The sequence below is a fragment of the Euprymna scolopes genome, chromosome 16, assembly GCF_053919585.1.
Source record: "Euprymna scolopes isolate OS-2025 chromosome 16, ASM5391958v1, whole genome shotgun sequence".
NCBI lineage: Eukaryota > Metazoa > Mollusca > Cephalopoda > Sepiida > Sepiolidae > Euprymna > Euprymna scolopes.
In genome coordinates this window covers 72,978,283-72,994,308 of record NC_136497.1, presented here as the reverse complement: position 1 = coordinate 72,994,308, position 16,026 = coordinate 72,978,283, and positions in this window count along the sequence as shown.

The following is a 16,026-nucleotide window of genomic DNA, read 5'->3' as shown; positions in this document are numbered from 1 at the left end:
CTCCAAAAAAAATAACAAATGGGGACGGGTTTGGACTAAAATAAATTAATCAGGCCGGGCTTCTAACACCTAAAAAAAAGGTTGGGGACATGGAGCTCATTTATACCAACTAGCTAAGGGACTGATCCACTACGGGATAGTCTTGATCTGGTCTGGGGATTGCTTTTACGGTCGGCGTGTGCCATGCCTGTTTCGTACGAACGCATATAAACTAGCGATGTGAATCCACCTCCTACTAAACTGTGAGCGAGATAACCTCCTTCTATCGCATCTGATTTTGATTTTAAGTTGATGTTTAAAATAAAAAATCAGATCCCGATGAGAAGGTTGCTCCCCCCCTACGCCCTATCTCTATGCATGAAACCGACACTACTAGTCTAGCTACGACCAAGGTCGCTAAGAACACCATTTGTTCCTCCCTAGCCAACAAGGGATCTGCGTTGTAGACTACGGATGCTAAATCCAGTATCGTCACCTGATCGGGGACGATGCGAGCCGTGACCTCGCTGACAAACTCCTCGAATTTACGGAGCTTGGAACAAGTAAAAAAAAGCATGTTCTACAGTTTCTAAGCTATCTTCCTCACACCGTGGACAAAAAGGACTAAATACCATACCAATTCTGAACAGTATGTCATTGAGGGGTAGAGCGTTTCAAACCAATCGCGGTATTTATTTGCTCCCTCACCGAGCAAATTAGGCACAAGGCTAATTTTTATGTGAGGAGTGAAGGGGAGGGGAAGGGAAAAGGGGACCAGCTCCTGAGAGGTGGGAAATGAGAGCTGGATAGTGATTAACAAGCTGGCCAAAGAAGGGTTGCTCGTACATGGACCAGAAGATTGCAACAAGGCCAATGGTCTTTGCTTTCAGCATCTGCCGGAACAGATACTACACTTTGATCTTGGCTCGAAGGACTCAAAGGTGCCCCCGCGAAGGGATGGGGCTAAGGTAGACGGGCTGTATTTATTTGCTTCCCCACTGAGCAAATTAGGCAAAAGGCCGTTTTTTAATGTGGAGAGAGAAGGGGAGGGGGAAGGGAAAAGGAGACCAGCTTCCGAAAGGTGGGACATGGAAGCTGGATAGTGATTTACCAGCTGGCCATAGTAGGGTTGCCCCTACGTGGACTAGAAGATTGCCACAATGGCAATGGTCTTTGCTTGGTGAATCTGCCGGAGCAGATACTACACTGTGATCGTCTTTGCTTGCAGCATCTGCCGGAACATATACTACACTTTGATCTTGGCCCGAAGGCCACAAAGGTGCCCCCGCGAAGGGGAGGGGCTAAGGTAGACGGGATCTATTAATTTGCTTCCCCACTCAGCAAATTAGGCACAAGGTTGTTTTTTAATGTGGAGAGAGAAGGGGAGGGGAAGGGAAAAGGGAACCAGCTAGTGAGAGGTGGGAAATTGGAGCTGGATAGTGATTTGCCAGCTGGCCCTAGTAGGGTTGCTCCTACGTGGACCAGAAGATTGCCACAAGGGCAATTGCCTTTGCTTGCAGCGTCTGCCGGAACAGATACTACACTTTGATCTTGGTTCGAAGGCTACAAAGTGCCCCCGCGAGAGTGCGGGGCTAAGGTAGACGGGCTGTATTTATTTTCTTCCCCACTGAACAAATTAGGCACAAGTCTGTTTTTTAATGTGGAGAGAGAAAGGGGAGGGGAAGGGAAAAGTTAACCAGCTCTCGAGAGATGGCAAATTGGAGTTGGATAGCGATTTGCCAGCTGGCCCTAGTAGGGTTGCCCCTACATGGGACAGAAGATTGCCACAAGGGCAATGGTCTTTGCTTGGTGAATCTGTCGGAACATATACTACACTGTGATGGTCTTTGCTTGGCCCGAAGGCCCACAAAGGTGTCCCAGCGAGTGGGCGGGGCTAAGGTAGACGGGCGGTCTCTACCGTTCTTGAAAGTTACTTACGCCTAAAAGTCTCCTGTACTTCTACAAGCCCACCATTCGACAATGTATGAAGAATTGTTATCACGTTTAGGCCGGTGCACTTGCTAGTAGTCTCTCGCTCCTGGACAGGCTTCAAAAGAGAGTTGCTAACCTGATAGGTCCTTAACTGTCATCTAAGCTTCAACCACTGTCCCATCGACGAAATGTTACATCCCTCTGCCTGTTTTACAAGTATTTTACTGGTTGAAACTTTGACGAACTACACGCCCTTGTACTGCCTCGACGTAAATACGCCCGACAAACTCAACAAGCAGCCAAGTCCCACTACTACACAATAGAGATCCTTAGAAGCAAGAATACCGCATTCACTCTAGGGGTCCGGATCTACTTAAAGCCCCAGATGACCATATATACATTTTTTTTTGTTTTGTTTTTTAATTAAAAGCTACTTTTTTATTTTTACATATATAATGACTTTTATTTACAATGCAACAATGAAAGATGGAAATGGTGATGCGTGTGATACATGCGGGTGATGGGCGGGGATTATGAGAGCCTTAAAACACCCCAAAATAAAGAAAAATAACAGTAATAAAAAACAAATGAATCAAATAAAACGTTAAGCGATGAATGTGTTAATAAGGACCAACCCTTGCCTATTTAATTTTGAAATGCTTCCTGTTTTCCGGTATCAGCCGAAAACAAGGGAGCACTTCTTAAGAGGTAGTGGGCACAGCTACTGACAAAATAAAGGGGGTGGGAATGGGGAGATTCGGTGACCTCCAAAAAAAATAACAAATGGGGACGGGTTTGGACTAAAATAAATTAATCAGTCCGGGCTTCTAACACCTAAAATAAAGATTGGGGACATGGAGCTCATTTATACCAACTAGCTAAGGGACTGATCCAATGTTGATATTTAAAATAAAAAATCAGATCCCGATGAGAAGGCGGCTCCCCCCCCCCTACGCCCTATCTCTATGCATGAAACCGACACTAATAGTCTAGCTACGACCAAGGTCGCTAGGAACTCCATTCGTTCCTCCCTAGGCGACAAGGGATCTGCGTTGTAGACTACGGATGCTAAATCCAGGATCGTCACCTGATCGGGGACGATGCGAGCCGTGACCTCGCTGACAAACTCCCAGAATTCACGGAGCTTGAAACAAGTAAAAAAAGCATGTTCTACAGTTTCTAAGCTATCTTCCTCACACCGTGGACAAAAAGGACTAAATACCATACCACTTCTGAACAGTATGTCATTGAGGGGTAGAGCGTTTCAAACCAATCGCGGTATTTATTTGCTCCCTCAGCGAGCAAATTAGGCACAGGGCCGATTCTTAATGTGAGGAGTGAAGGGGAGGGGGAAGTGAAAAGGGGACCAGCTCTCGAGAGGTGGGAAATGAGAGCTGGATAGTGATTTGCCAGCTGGCCATAGTAGGGTTGCCCCTACATGGACTAGAAGATTGCCACAAGGGAAATGGTCTTTGCTTGCAGCATCTGCCGGAACAGATACTACACTGTGATCTTCTTTGCTGGGCCCGAAGGCCACAAAGGTGCACCAGCGAGGGGGCGGGGCTAAGGTAGACGGGCGGTATTTATTTGCTGCCCCATCGAGCAAATTAGGCACAAGCCAGTTTTTTTATGTGGGGGGTGACGGGGAGGGGGTAGGGAAAAAGTGACCAGCTCCCGAGAGGTTGGAAATGGGAGCTGGATAGTGATTTGCCAGCTGGCCCTAGTAGGGTTGCCCCTACATGGACCAGATTGCCACAAGGGCAATGGTCTTTGCTTGCAGCATCTGCCGGAACAGATACTACACTGTGATGGTCTTTGCTTGGCCCGGATGCCACGAAGGTGCTCCAGCGAGGGGGCGGGGTTAACGTAGACGGGCGGTGTCTACCGTTCTTGAAACTTATTTACGCCTAAAAGTCTCCTGTACTTCTACAAGCCCACCATTCGACAATGTATGAAGAATTGTTATCACGTTTAGGCCGGTGCACTTGTTAGTAGTCTCTCGCTCCTGGACAGGCTTCAAAAGAGAATTGCCAACCTGATAGGTCCTCCGGGCTTCAGCCACTGTCCCATCGACGAAATGTTACATCCCTCTGCCTGTTTTACAAGTATTTTACTGGTTGAAACTTTGACGAACTACACGCCCTTGTACTGCCTCGACGTAAATACGCCCGACAAACTCTACAAGCAGCCAAGTCCCACTCCTACACAATAGAGATCCTTAGATGCAAGAAGGCACCCTACTCTAATAGTTTAATCGCCAGAACTGCCAGACCCTGGAATTCCCTTCCTGGTTCATGTTTTCCCAACTGTACTGACATGCAGAGGGTTCAAGTGAAATGTGAATAGATATCTTGCTGCTCGATTCCCTACATAGTATCCCTGCAACTACTGTTCCCGATAGTAGCCGCCTATATCAAAGTGCCACTGTGCCTTGTTTAGAGTGAAAAAAAATTCGATAAATTCTAATTTTACTTGTAATTATTTTTCTACTGGATCATTTTTCATAATTTTTGGAATTTATACTAATTTCGACATGACATGTAAATACGTGATGACGGTTTCACCTACAATACGCGGGGTTAAAATATCACCGATCTACACAAGCACTGACAACTGTGGCGGTTTGAACGTTAAAATGAGTTCGGGACAGCGTACCGAATGTGGACGGAGTGACTACGCATTGGATAACATATGATTTTAATTGAGCAACAAGTTTGCTATTTAGATCAGTGCATAACTTTCAAATGAGGTTGGTTGGGCAAGTGAGTGCGAAATTTTAAATAAACTTCATTTTAAACACAGCACGCGTGCACTGAAATACTGTGAAAGAAACTCCCGACCCCCACGTCATCGCTGGCTAAAATGATAGCCAAGAGAGACGCACTCGCACAAATAATGACCCAGTTATAACTTTCCGACGCTTGATGATAAAAACAGTGGCCCGAGTTGTTAAAAGTGTACTTCACATACGCACCCAGATACCTGCCTTGCCCATTGACGCCACGAATAAAATACGTCTTTCTTTCTGTCTTTCTCCCTTTCTTTCTTTCTTTCTCCCCTTCTTTCTTTCTTTTTCTCTTTCTTACTTTCCTTCCTTATATGTTTAAATTGTCACATAAAATTTCAACATGCTTATTTAATTTGAACAGGTTTTTATTATACGGAAAGTTTAATGTCTTTACTGGCCTATTATGCATATTTGTGTCATAGCATTTAATGTAAATAGAAATAAGAAAACGAAGTATTTTAAAACGAGGCACGTAAATCAAATGCACTCTTACTTCTGATAATCTCTTTTCTCTTAACACAAATATACACATTATCAAAGACGGAATCTCAAAATCGGAGCAAGCCCACCTGATGTTTTCCAAATATGACTGCGTATAAATAATCTGGCTCCAAACACTGAACTCCATGTTACTATCTTAATTCTTCCTTTTAAGTTTATGTTGTCACATTTTAAAGGAGCAAATAAAATAACGACACAAAAAAATATCGTCTCTGTCTTTTTTTTTTCTTTTACTTTTCTTTACTTCAAATAAGACATATTGCCGGGGAAGCAAAAGAGACTACTTTGGTAGGGGCCTTATTTACAAGAGAAAAATCTGGGTGGGGAGTAAAGCGATAAGATCCTTGTTCACGTTACCTTTAAATTTCTGCACGTTAGTACTGTCGGATAATCAGAGAGCAGGAATTTAATTCCAAAAGTAAGCGGTCCGAAGAGAGCATGAAATGTTCGACATTAGGGACTGCCATTATGAAACAGTGATATTAGAAACTAGTCTCATTGGACGAAGATATTTCGTTTCGTCCATTACGTTCATTATATCATTATCCAATAACCACAGGTAAGTAACTATGCGGCGATGCAATATGAGTTGGTGATATGAGTTGGGGCTTGGTACGAAATTGATTTTTGCCCCTTATATAGAAGTGCGAGACCAGCAATTGAAGTACCCATCCAGTTGTGGCAACGGCAGTCTATCCAATGGTAAATGTTGACATAGTAGAGTAATAGGATACAGATGGATGTAGATGCTTTCTTGCTCGGTATATAGAGAGTACCTCTTTGCAGCATCCTTGAGAATATCTATATGATTATTCCATGTTGAATAAACATTTTAGGCCGTAGAGATTTAACATTAGAACTCTCGATAAGACTGCTATCGGTCATGATAATCAATGGTTGGTAAAGGAAACAGACTTTTTCTGGTATTACTGGATGTAACAATCAATTTTTATCCCATTCTATTGCAGAGTTGATGTGATTTTCTAAGGAATACACTCTCAAACTAGCAAGCACATATGATGTTTCCCGGAAATTATTGAAAATTCGCGTGTATTGCCACAAACTCCGAATTCATATTATCCTGTCATTCTTATTGTTAATTTTCTATAATTTTCACCATTTAAAATTGTAAATGAAATAAAGTAAAACGACGTCTTTGTTGTCTAAAGAAGTTGAGTGCGAACTCAGACGCCACAAAATGTCAGTGTAAAAAAAACAACGTTTATACAAAACCGCATGAATAACACAACTAGAAAAATATTGTAGAAGGGGCAGGGACCAGCGAATGTTCTTTTAAAGATATTGACTCTCAACTGCACAACGTCTTAATCAACATCTTCTCTCAGTCAATCATAGGCGCACAAATATTCACCACCGCCTGCTGCAATATTTCGAGAGTAATATAAAGCACACTAATCAGTTCTCTCATTTCTGGTTTCATTCAGATTACATGAGTACGTTCTTAAAAACACTCTCTACATCTCGCCGATAGAACACAATAAACGCAAAAAGAATCTACTGTGAACTATTGAAAACACAACCGCAGCACATATATATATATATATATATATATATATATATATGGTTGTGTGTGTACTGTCTCTGTCTCTGTCTGTGTGCATCTCTCTCACTCTCTCCCTATCTATCTATCTATATATATATATATATATATATATATATATATATATATATATTTAATTAAACAAAAATTTAAATAATTATTATCATAATATCATAGGACTCACGATTTACGATAGGCTTTCAATTAAATGCACATTGCAAACTTCTGTTTACCTGACGCATTCACGTTATGAAACTCTACTAAATTATGTCCTCTTCTATTATAGACATAAATAGGGTTTAATTAATCCGTGTTTTATGACTGTTCTATTATCCGCGTAATCAAAGTTCAGAACGGAGCGTCAAAGATGATTTTCGTCTAAGGTTCGAATCGTCCGACTGAGAGAACAGTCATCTTCCATACTGACCATTCCCGAAAAAGGATGAAACACATGTGTATGTGGACAAGAGTCAAGTAAATATACTTCTACTGATATTGGTTATTGTTATAGGGACGCATCCATACACAGTATATTAACTCCCCTGAACGATATAAATATACCGAGAGGTACTACTCGTTTGGTGCGTGTGTCGTATCTCGTAGTACGCCATATTGGGGTTAATTACTTCAACTCTCGTACTGTATGTATTCTGTATTGTTGTAAAGAGAAATATTTTTTTTCTAAAACATATCCGCATTCGAGTTCTTCTCAGTACCCCCTTCCCGCCACAAAAAAAGTAAAACTCATTCTCGTCGCCAAGTTGTTATGACTCGAAAATGACAAAGAATCTCGAGTACAGATTCCACACTATCAACCAAGCGCTTTTGCATCTCTGTGTCCGTTTTACAAGTTCTTTTACAGAATGTGTTCCAACGTACTTGAGGCACTTGTACCCCCTCGATGTACATACATTTCCATCTAAAATACCTTCACCCTTTACAGTACATGTCTATGGCGTTAAAGGTTCGATCCATGCTATAGGTAGCAACTAAAACATCTTAAAAATACTTTAAAAAAAACTCTTTCTAGTTTTGGCTGACAGAACAAGCAGAACCTAGCTATCCGGAATAAGTTCCCGAGTTTGGCATAAAATTCGAAAAGGTTCATCCGAAGAAAGTCGGATATTACATCCCCTGATATGTCAAAATGACAACCAAAAAGAAAATACTACTTAGAATAATCTGAATAATAGACATTATTAATTCTCTTATAATTCTTTGTCATGAAAATCGCTCCAGACAAGGCATCAACCCACTTAATGTAAAGGAATAGAAAATATTATTTCAAAATCAAAAACTTACCAGTGATAAATGTTAGATGAAATAGATTATGACTTAGGAAACAGCAATTCTTCCCTCTTTGTCAGAAACATCGGGAATGGGATGTAAGAATTAAAGGGCAATATAAGGGAAGCGCAAATAAGGCGGCCACCGGAAACAAACTTGATCTTCTTTCTACTTTCCTTAAATCTCCAACACTATAGAGTGGCTAGTAGTTCCTACAATGACTGAACATATTAAATGTTATGTTATCTAAATATTTATTAAGTGTTTGGTATGGTTTACTGCATGTTTTCTAGTCTTACCTACTTTCCTTACCCCTAACCCTGACGCTAATTTACTATAATCCTAAAATAATAATATATACATTAAGTAATCCAAATTTTCTCAGACCAGTTAGTATATTATAAGGATTGTTTATTAGATAGTAAAGGAGAATTTTAAAAAAACTCAGAGTAGCTGTAGGTATGCCTAGACATCAATCGAAATGTGGGTGGTTATCGGATTTGGTAAATTGTAAATAAGGCGCGGTATGGTGAAAATTTTTTTTTTTTTTTACATAGTGATCACCACTTATCAAGGCCCGGAAGCCACTCAGGGATAAGGGTTATTGCAAGTACATTACGTTAGTGTGGAGATTTGATGAAGTGTTTACTTAAGGGGGCGGTTCATTATGAATTTGTTAACATTGGACTTGAAGACATCCAAGTTGTAGTCCGGAGGGAAGCAGGCAGACGGAACAGAGTTCCACAGGCGTGCAGTTCTAAGAAAGAAGCTTTGTTCATGGAATCCGCGTTTTGATTTAGGCACAGATACTACCTTTGTTAAAATAAGGCTTAGAAAGTTGAGAAAGTACCTAATGCAAAGAGCCAGAGTAAAATATTAGTCTAGAAAGGTACTAAAACATACGTTGTTGCATGAGTTTTCTATGGAAATATGTAAACGTTAGAAAATAAAAATAATCTAAGGGAGAAATATGAAATAATATGTCTAAAATTATATAATGTCTAAAAAATTGTGGTTAAATAATAATTTATTTTTTATGTAGTTTAAGAAGTGTCTTGTGTGACAACGTGATTTCGATCTGGTATTATGTTAATTTTTTTCATGCGTCTATATTGTTATGTTATCTAAAGATTTATTAAGTGTTTTGTATGGTTTACTGCATGTTTTCTAGTCTTAACTACTTTCCTTAACCCTAACCCTAACGCTAATTAACTCTAATGCTAATTCTAAACACTCAGTTGATCGCATATTCGAATAGTGGTATCAGAAATATAAACAATATATTATTACATTAGTGTAGGCTAATAATTGCTGCCGCTAATATAAAGTGATTAAGGGCACAAAAAGAAAATATTATTACAAAGCAAAGTCTGAAAAAATCATGAATTACATAAAAAATGTGAGCATGAAAAATAATATAGTTAAGATTAAACCTAGAAAAGTAAAAGGACTAGTTGTTAAAACTGGAAAAGAAAGATACAAGATATTCAAGTAAAAATATAATAAATTTATAACTTAAAATATTGCATCATTAAGAATTGATTATATAATGTTATAAATTGAATTAAAAAAAAATTATTAATGCTGCCATATCTTACATTATAAATTTATGAAATGTTTTACAAGAATATCTTGTCCTTTTCTTTTCCAGCTTTAAAAACAAGTCCTTTACTTTTCATGCTCGCATTTTTCTATGTAATCTATGATTTTCCAGCCTTTGATTTAGAATATTATTTTCTTTCTTGTATTCTAAATCATCTTGTACTACCGGCAGGAATTGTTACACTACACTGATGATTGCGTAAGCATGAAGCACTAGTGTATTTAGGTATAAATTAATAATTATTATACAAATATTTAAAAAAAAACGTCTTCATCAGTTTACATTTTAAATAATGAATTCAGAAATAAAAAGATTAAAGAAAGTAGATTATATTTAAACAAATCTTGAGAAACAGTTACAAATTCAAATTAATAATAAATTCATTGGAATTTCTTTAGTGAAACGTCTTTCTGCTTATGTAGGCTCCACTAGGTTACTATGCTTGATCAACAACGTTAACATTAAAAAAGTGACATGAGTGAAACGGACTTTTACTTATGTAGGCCTCGCTCGATTAGATAAAAATGGTTTATTTATTTATTGCGGACTATTATCCTCATCTTCTTTTTATTAGTTATTGTTTTCACGACGTTTCGGCCAACTATTCTCCTCCAGCCTTCGTCAGGTGGTAACTGCGACGGGGTAGGAAATCCAAATCTCCTTAATGCACCTTCAGCAATTACTGCGTTCCATAGTTGTTATCGTCTCACCACATTTTGAGCCAAGTAACCCTCTGGTCGGCGTTTGGGTAGGATTGAAACCTGGAACAATAGAGATTCAACATCTCTATCCATTGCGTCACGGGCCCCAAAGGGAGATCAAGGTTAGATTTTTTGGTCTTATATAATCTTCCATGGTCGGGTCTGTACCAAATGGTATATATCTATATTATTTAATCGCTATCTTCAGAAAATGCCCACCAGGCTTGAGAAACAGTTGGCCGAAAAATCGTTTAAACAATAACTACAAAAGGAGGAGGATAATAGTCCGCAATAAATAAATTAATAAATATTAATAAAATTATATATGAAAACTCTTGATCAACAATGTTAACATTACAACATGAAAATAGTGAAGCGGCCTTCTACTTACATAGGCCACGCTTAACTAAGTAAATATGCTTGTCCAATGTTAATATTACCACGTGCCAACAGTGGAACGGCCTTCTACTTATGTAGGCTACACTCGACTGGGTTATTATGCTTGATCGACAACGTCAACATAGCAACGTAGCACTAGTGAAACAGCTTTCTACTCATGTAGGCTACGCTTGACTAAATTACTATGGTTGATCAACAACATTAGCATTAAAACGTAACAATAGTAGAACGGCATTCTACTTATGTAGGCCACTCCCGACTAAGTTATTATTCTTGATTTAAAGCGTTAACATTACAATGTGACAATAATGGAACGGCATTCTACTTACGTAGGCCACGCTTGACTAGATCATTATGCTTGATCAACAGCGTCAGCATTACAATGTGACAATAAAAGGACGTCATTCTAAATATGTAGGCCACGATCGATTAGGTATCTTGATTTACAACGTTAACTCTACTACGTGACAATAATGGAACAGCCTTTTACTTATGTAGGTCACGCTTGACTAGGTTAATGTGTTTGATCAACAACGTGACAGTGGAACGGCCTTCTGCTTATGTAGGCCATGATCGACTAAGTTAATTTGCTGCGTTACCGCAAATCCAGAGAAACGTTACTTTTATATATATATATATATATATATATATATATATATATATATATATATATATATATATATATCTTGTTACGTCATCATCTTCGTCGTTCCCAGAAGATTTTAGGTAGCGTAACAGATGTTGGTTGCTATGGTAATGAACAGCCAATCAGAAAAAAAAAAAAAAAAAAAAAAACGTCTCTCTGTTCGGTTTAGATTTGAGTAATTTTATCATAACTTTTGTTTTACTGAACGAAAATTCAATTTATTTTACAAAATATAGCTAAGAAGGCCACCTATGAACTGTAAAAATCGTTAGAAATTTGGTGGCAAAATGAGTGAGCGGTGAAGCTTTAAAGCAGTTCTAAATCAATAAAACTAACACTAAACCATATATTCAAACACAAATGATATATTGAAACAAGTAATTCTTTTTTAAGACTAGCGGGCTCACCCGGCGTTGCCTGGATGTGTGTAGCTGGTGTAATAAGGAATCCCGGAAGCGGGGAAAAACATGTGGTAGTAGCGGGATGGGGATCAAAACAACAGTAGGCAGTTTGGGTGGGGAGAGGTGTTAAAACAAGTGGTAGTAAGCAGGCAGGCTCGAACCCGTAATGTGAAGAGAAAGAAAAGAAACGTGAGGACTTAGTCGATGCGTTCATGGCGCAACTGGAATCGAAGACGTTTGAATTAAGCGTAGTCAATCCAGCGGTGACAATGACGAAAAAAGCGACTCTTCCTTGTATAAAACTGTCCAGTTGAGGGTGAGAGAATGAATGTTTCAATATTTCTTGTCCGAAGGATCAAGCTTCAAAACGATACTGGTATCGTGAGGATTCGTCGCGTGTATCGAAAGATTTTGCGTAACATATAATTACATACACACATGCACATACACACACGCACACACATACACACATATTTTGCCTTTTATATATTAGACTATCGGGGGTAACCGGCGTTGCCCGGGTGTGAAGAGGTAATGTAGTAAGGAGTCAGTACAACCCGAAAAATAGACGTTGCCTAGGTGGAGAGAGGTGTGAAAAAAAAAAGTTTAAGCAAGCGGTAAAATAATTCAGTTTTTTGTTTTAAAAGGAAAGAAAACCCCATTGTATAATCCTCGAAAAAGAAAAAAAACGGAGTAGACAGGCAGGCAGGCAGGCTCGAACCTGTAGCGTGAAGGCGGAAAAGAAGGTGAAAAAAAAGAAGAAGCAAACCGCTGAACTCCCGCGGCCACCATGACATACGATTTCGCTGACGTTCAAATTAAGCTAGTCATTGTAAGCGCGTATGATGACTTTACTAAAATGTCGGTGAAAAAGTGACCCCCTCCTTGTACAAAACTGCCCAGTTGAGAGTGAAGTAATTAATGTTTTGGGCGAATTTTTCGCTATCTTTCGTTAAAATGGTGAAGCTTTAAAACGATACCGATCCTGTGAAAAGCCGTCGCCTCTGGCGAAAGGTTTTGCGAGACATCCAACTACACACACACGCACACACACACACATACACACACACATACACATACACACATTTTGCCTTTTATATATAGAGATTTCTCAATTTTTGAAGGACTCCATATTGATAACAACTTGTTAACAGATAATGACTCGGCATTCGACTATTCAACAATGTAAAACATATGAGTTAAGATTTATTGCGTTTAGGTGTATGTTCTTTTTATGGTTTGTATCATCGAATACAAAAAAGAATGTATTAGAATTATGGAAGCGTAGGTACCGCTGTATACTCGATGCCATTGCGTATATATTGATTATGCAGGTTGTGGTTGTCCTCACTTTTTTGTTATTAATGTATTTTTTTTTTTTTTATTTAACTTTTCACTTTTAACGCAGAGTAGCTTAAATACAAAAGTAAATTATTTGTTTATGTAAAAAAATAAACTGCCAAAACATTGAGAATTTTTTTTTAATTACAAGAAAAGTGAATTAGAATTCGTAACATCCTAATGAAAACGTATTTTCCAGAAACCCTTAAATGAAGAGAACGAGAGATAGGAAGGAAGAGAGAGAGAGAGAGAGAGAGAGAAAGAGAGAGAGAGAGAGAACAGAGAAAGAAAAGAAAAAGTTTCTTTTCCTATAATACATGAGACCTTGATATTTGGTCTGTTTCCCCCTTTCAGCTCCGTTCAGATCCCCATCATTAGGGACACTCACTTAAACCAAGTTTGCAACTCTTTCTGACTTATTCCATATAACTCTGTCAGGTTTTATAGCAGCAATTTCAAGGTAGGTTGCTGTAGGGATTACATGGTTGTAGTGTATGGTATATAAGTCATTTCCAACTGTTAGTATATAAGTCATTTCCAACTGTTAGTATATAAGCAGGACCGTCTTAAAAGACAAGATGGCCGGTTGGCAAAAATAATTTAATCTGCTGCCGTCATCACGGATAGTCCCTTAACATTTGGTTGCTTGACACCGGTAGTCACCGGTAGTCACTCGTGGATATCGTAACGTCTTGAAGTCAGTGTAATATTTCTTTTTTTATTAAAATGCCTTCACGGTGCATCGTTCCAAATTGCCGAGGAAATTATCGTAAAGGAAAAAATGCTCATATGGAGTTCTTCGAATTCCCTCATAAATAATTTTTGTCGCAAGGAGAATGACAACATTAATAAAAAAAAAAATCAGAAAAATTGAAACTTTTAATTAAATTCCACAACGGATTTTTATAATGTCTGATGTATTTAATATTTGAAATATTTCTGTATTAGTAACTTTGTTTATACTAACATTATTTGTTTGATTTTAATTTTAACTTATCGTTTGGTCTTCAGTTAAACTAATTTATTGTTCGTTTTTTCAGTTAAACTAATTTATTGTTCGTTTTTCAGTTAAACTAATTCATCGTTCATTTTTCAGTTTTGATTTTTAAAAATATTGTTCATATGATTTAAAAAAATATTCATTTCGATTTTTTTAAAAATTCATTTCGATTTAAAAAATTCATTTCGATTTTTAAAAATATTGTTCATTTTGATTTAAAAAATATTGTTCATTTTGATTTAAAAAATATTCAGTTTGATTTAAAAAAATATTCATTTTGATTAAAAAAATAGTTTAATTTTAATATTTGTTTATTGTCTTAACTCATATCAAATGTTTTGCTTGTGTTCTGTTTCAAATATTCATAATCTTACATGCATAATTTTCATTTAATTATATTAAATAAACGTCAGGTTTACTACAAATCAAATCGTGTTCCTTCACTTTTTTAAAATGTAATTTATAAGTAATTAAAGAACGCATTCTTAAACAAACAACTTGTGTTTTTTATTTTTTTATTATTAATATTAAATGAGTTTCAGTATAACTCATCGTGTTCTTTCTTTATTTCTTTATTTTAATCCAATTTTGAATTTATTTAACGCTGTCTGTAAAAATTACTGTTCATTATTGACAGTCTAAGGGTTCCTCATATCTTGCTTGTTGGGACCTCGGAAATGACGTCATTTTTTCAGCTTGCCGGCCATCTTTATAACGAAGGCCACGATATAAGTCATTTCCAACTGTTTGTATATAAGTTCAGACCTCACCTCCACACGCTGTTTAGAGATAAGAAATAGCTTAAATAATTGATGAGATTAGAAAATACGCTAGGGCCTGCGCTTTATTTCACGGTTGATCAAAGAGTGTAGATCAAGTGTCAACAATCAAAAGTGTGTTCTTTACAACTGACGACGTTCAGCTCAGTGCTTAGACGTCGGCGAAACTCCACGACACTTCTAGAACCCAGCATTGCACCAAGAGAATGTCATGCTGACTGTTTGATAGTCTGCGACCGGTCTCATTCATTATAGTTTTTTGAATGCAGGTGAAACCATTACGATGGAGAAATACTATCAATAAATGAATGAAATGCATCAGAAACCTTGACAAAAACATCCAGCATTGCTCAATAAGAAAGGCCAAATTCTCCTCCACTACAATGCCCAACCACACGTTGTTAAACTTACCCTGCAAATGTTAAACGAATTAGGCTATGAAACTCTGTCTCATCCGCAATACTCATCGGACCTCTTACCTACCGGCTACTACTTTTTCGAGCGTCCCAACAACTATCTGCGTAAGAAATACTTCAAAAACCTAAGCGATATCAAAAACCCCTTAGCGACTTCATCGCCACTAGAACGCAAGATTTTTACGTTACTGGCAAAAATACGCTTGTTTTGCGTTGGCAAACGTGTGCTGATTCTGATGGTGCTTATGTCGATCAAGAAATTTTTGTTTGAGCTGAAATAAGTTCATCTGAATTTGAAAATTAAAAACTGCAGCAACTTTATTGATAGAGGCCTATCATATAAATCTTTTGCGCTTCAGTGGAAATAAACTTTATTAGGGTCGGATCAAAGTTTTAAAATACGGAGGAGCATCAAAACTTCTTTATCTCAATTTTATGAAATCCCTAACTATCTCTCTCTCTCTGCCTCTGTCTCTATCTCTCTGTCTGTGTGTGTGTGTCTCTCTCTAACTCTCTCTCTCTCTCTCTCTCTCTCTCTCTATATATATATATATATATATATATATATATATATATATATATATCCTTCTCCCTTTTTGTCTAATTCGTATTTTTCTATCTTCCTCTTAACCTGTTTATCTTTTTCTAACTCTTCCGTATATGCTTACGTTTAACCTTCTCAATTAGGTACA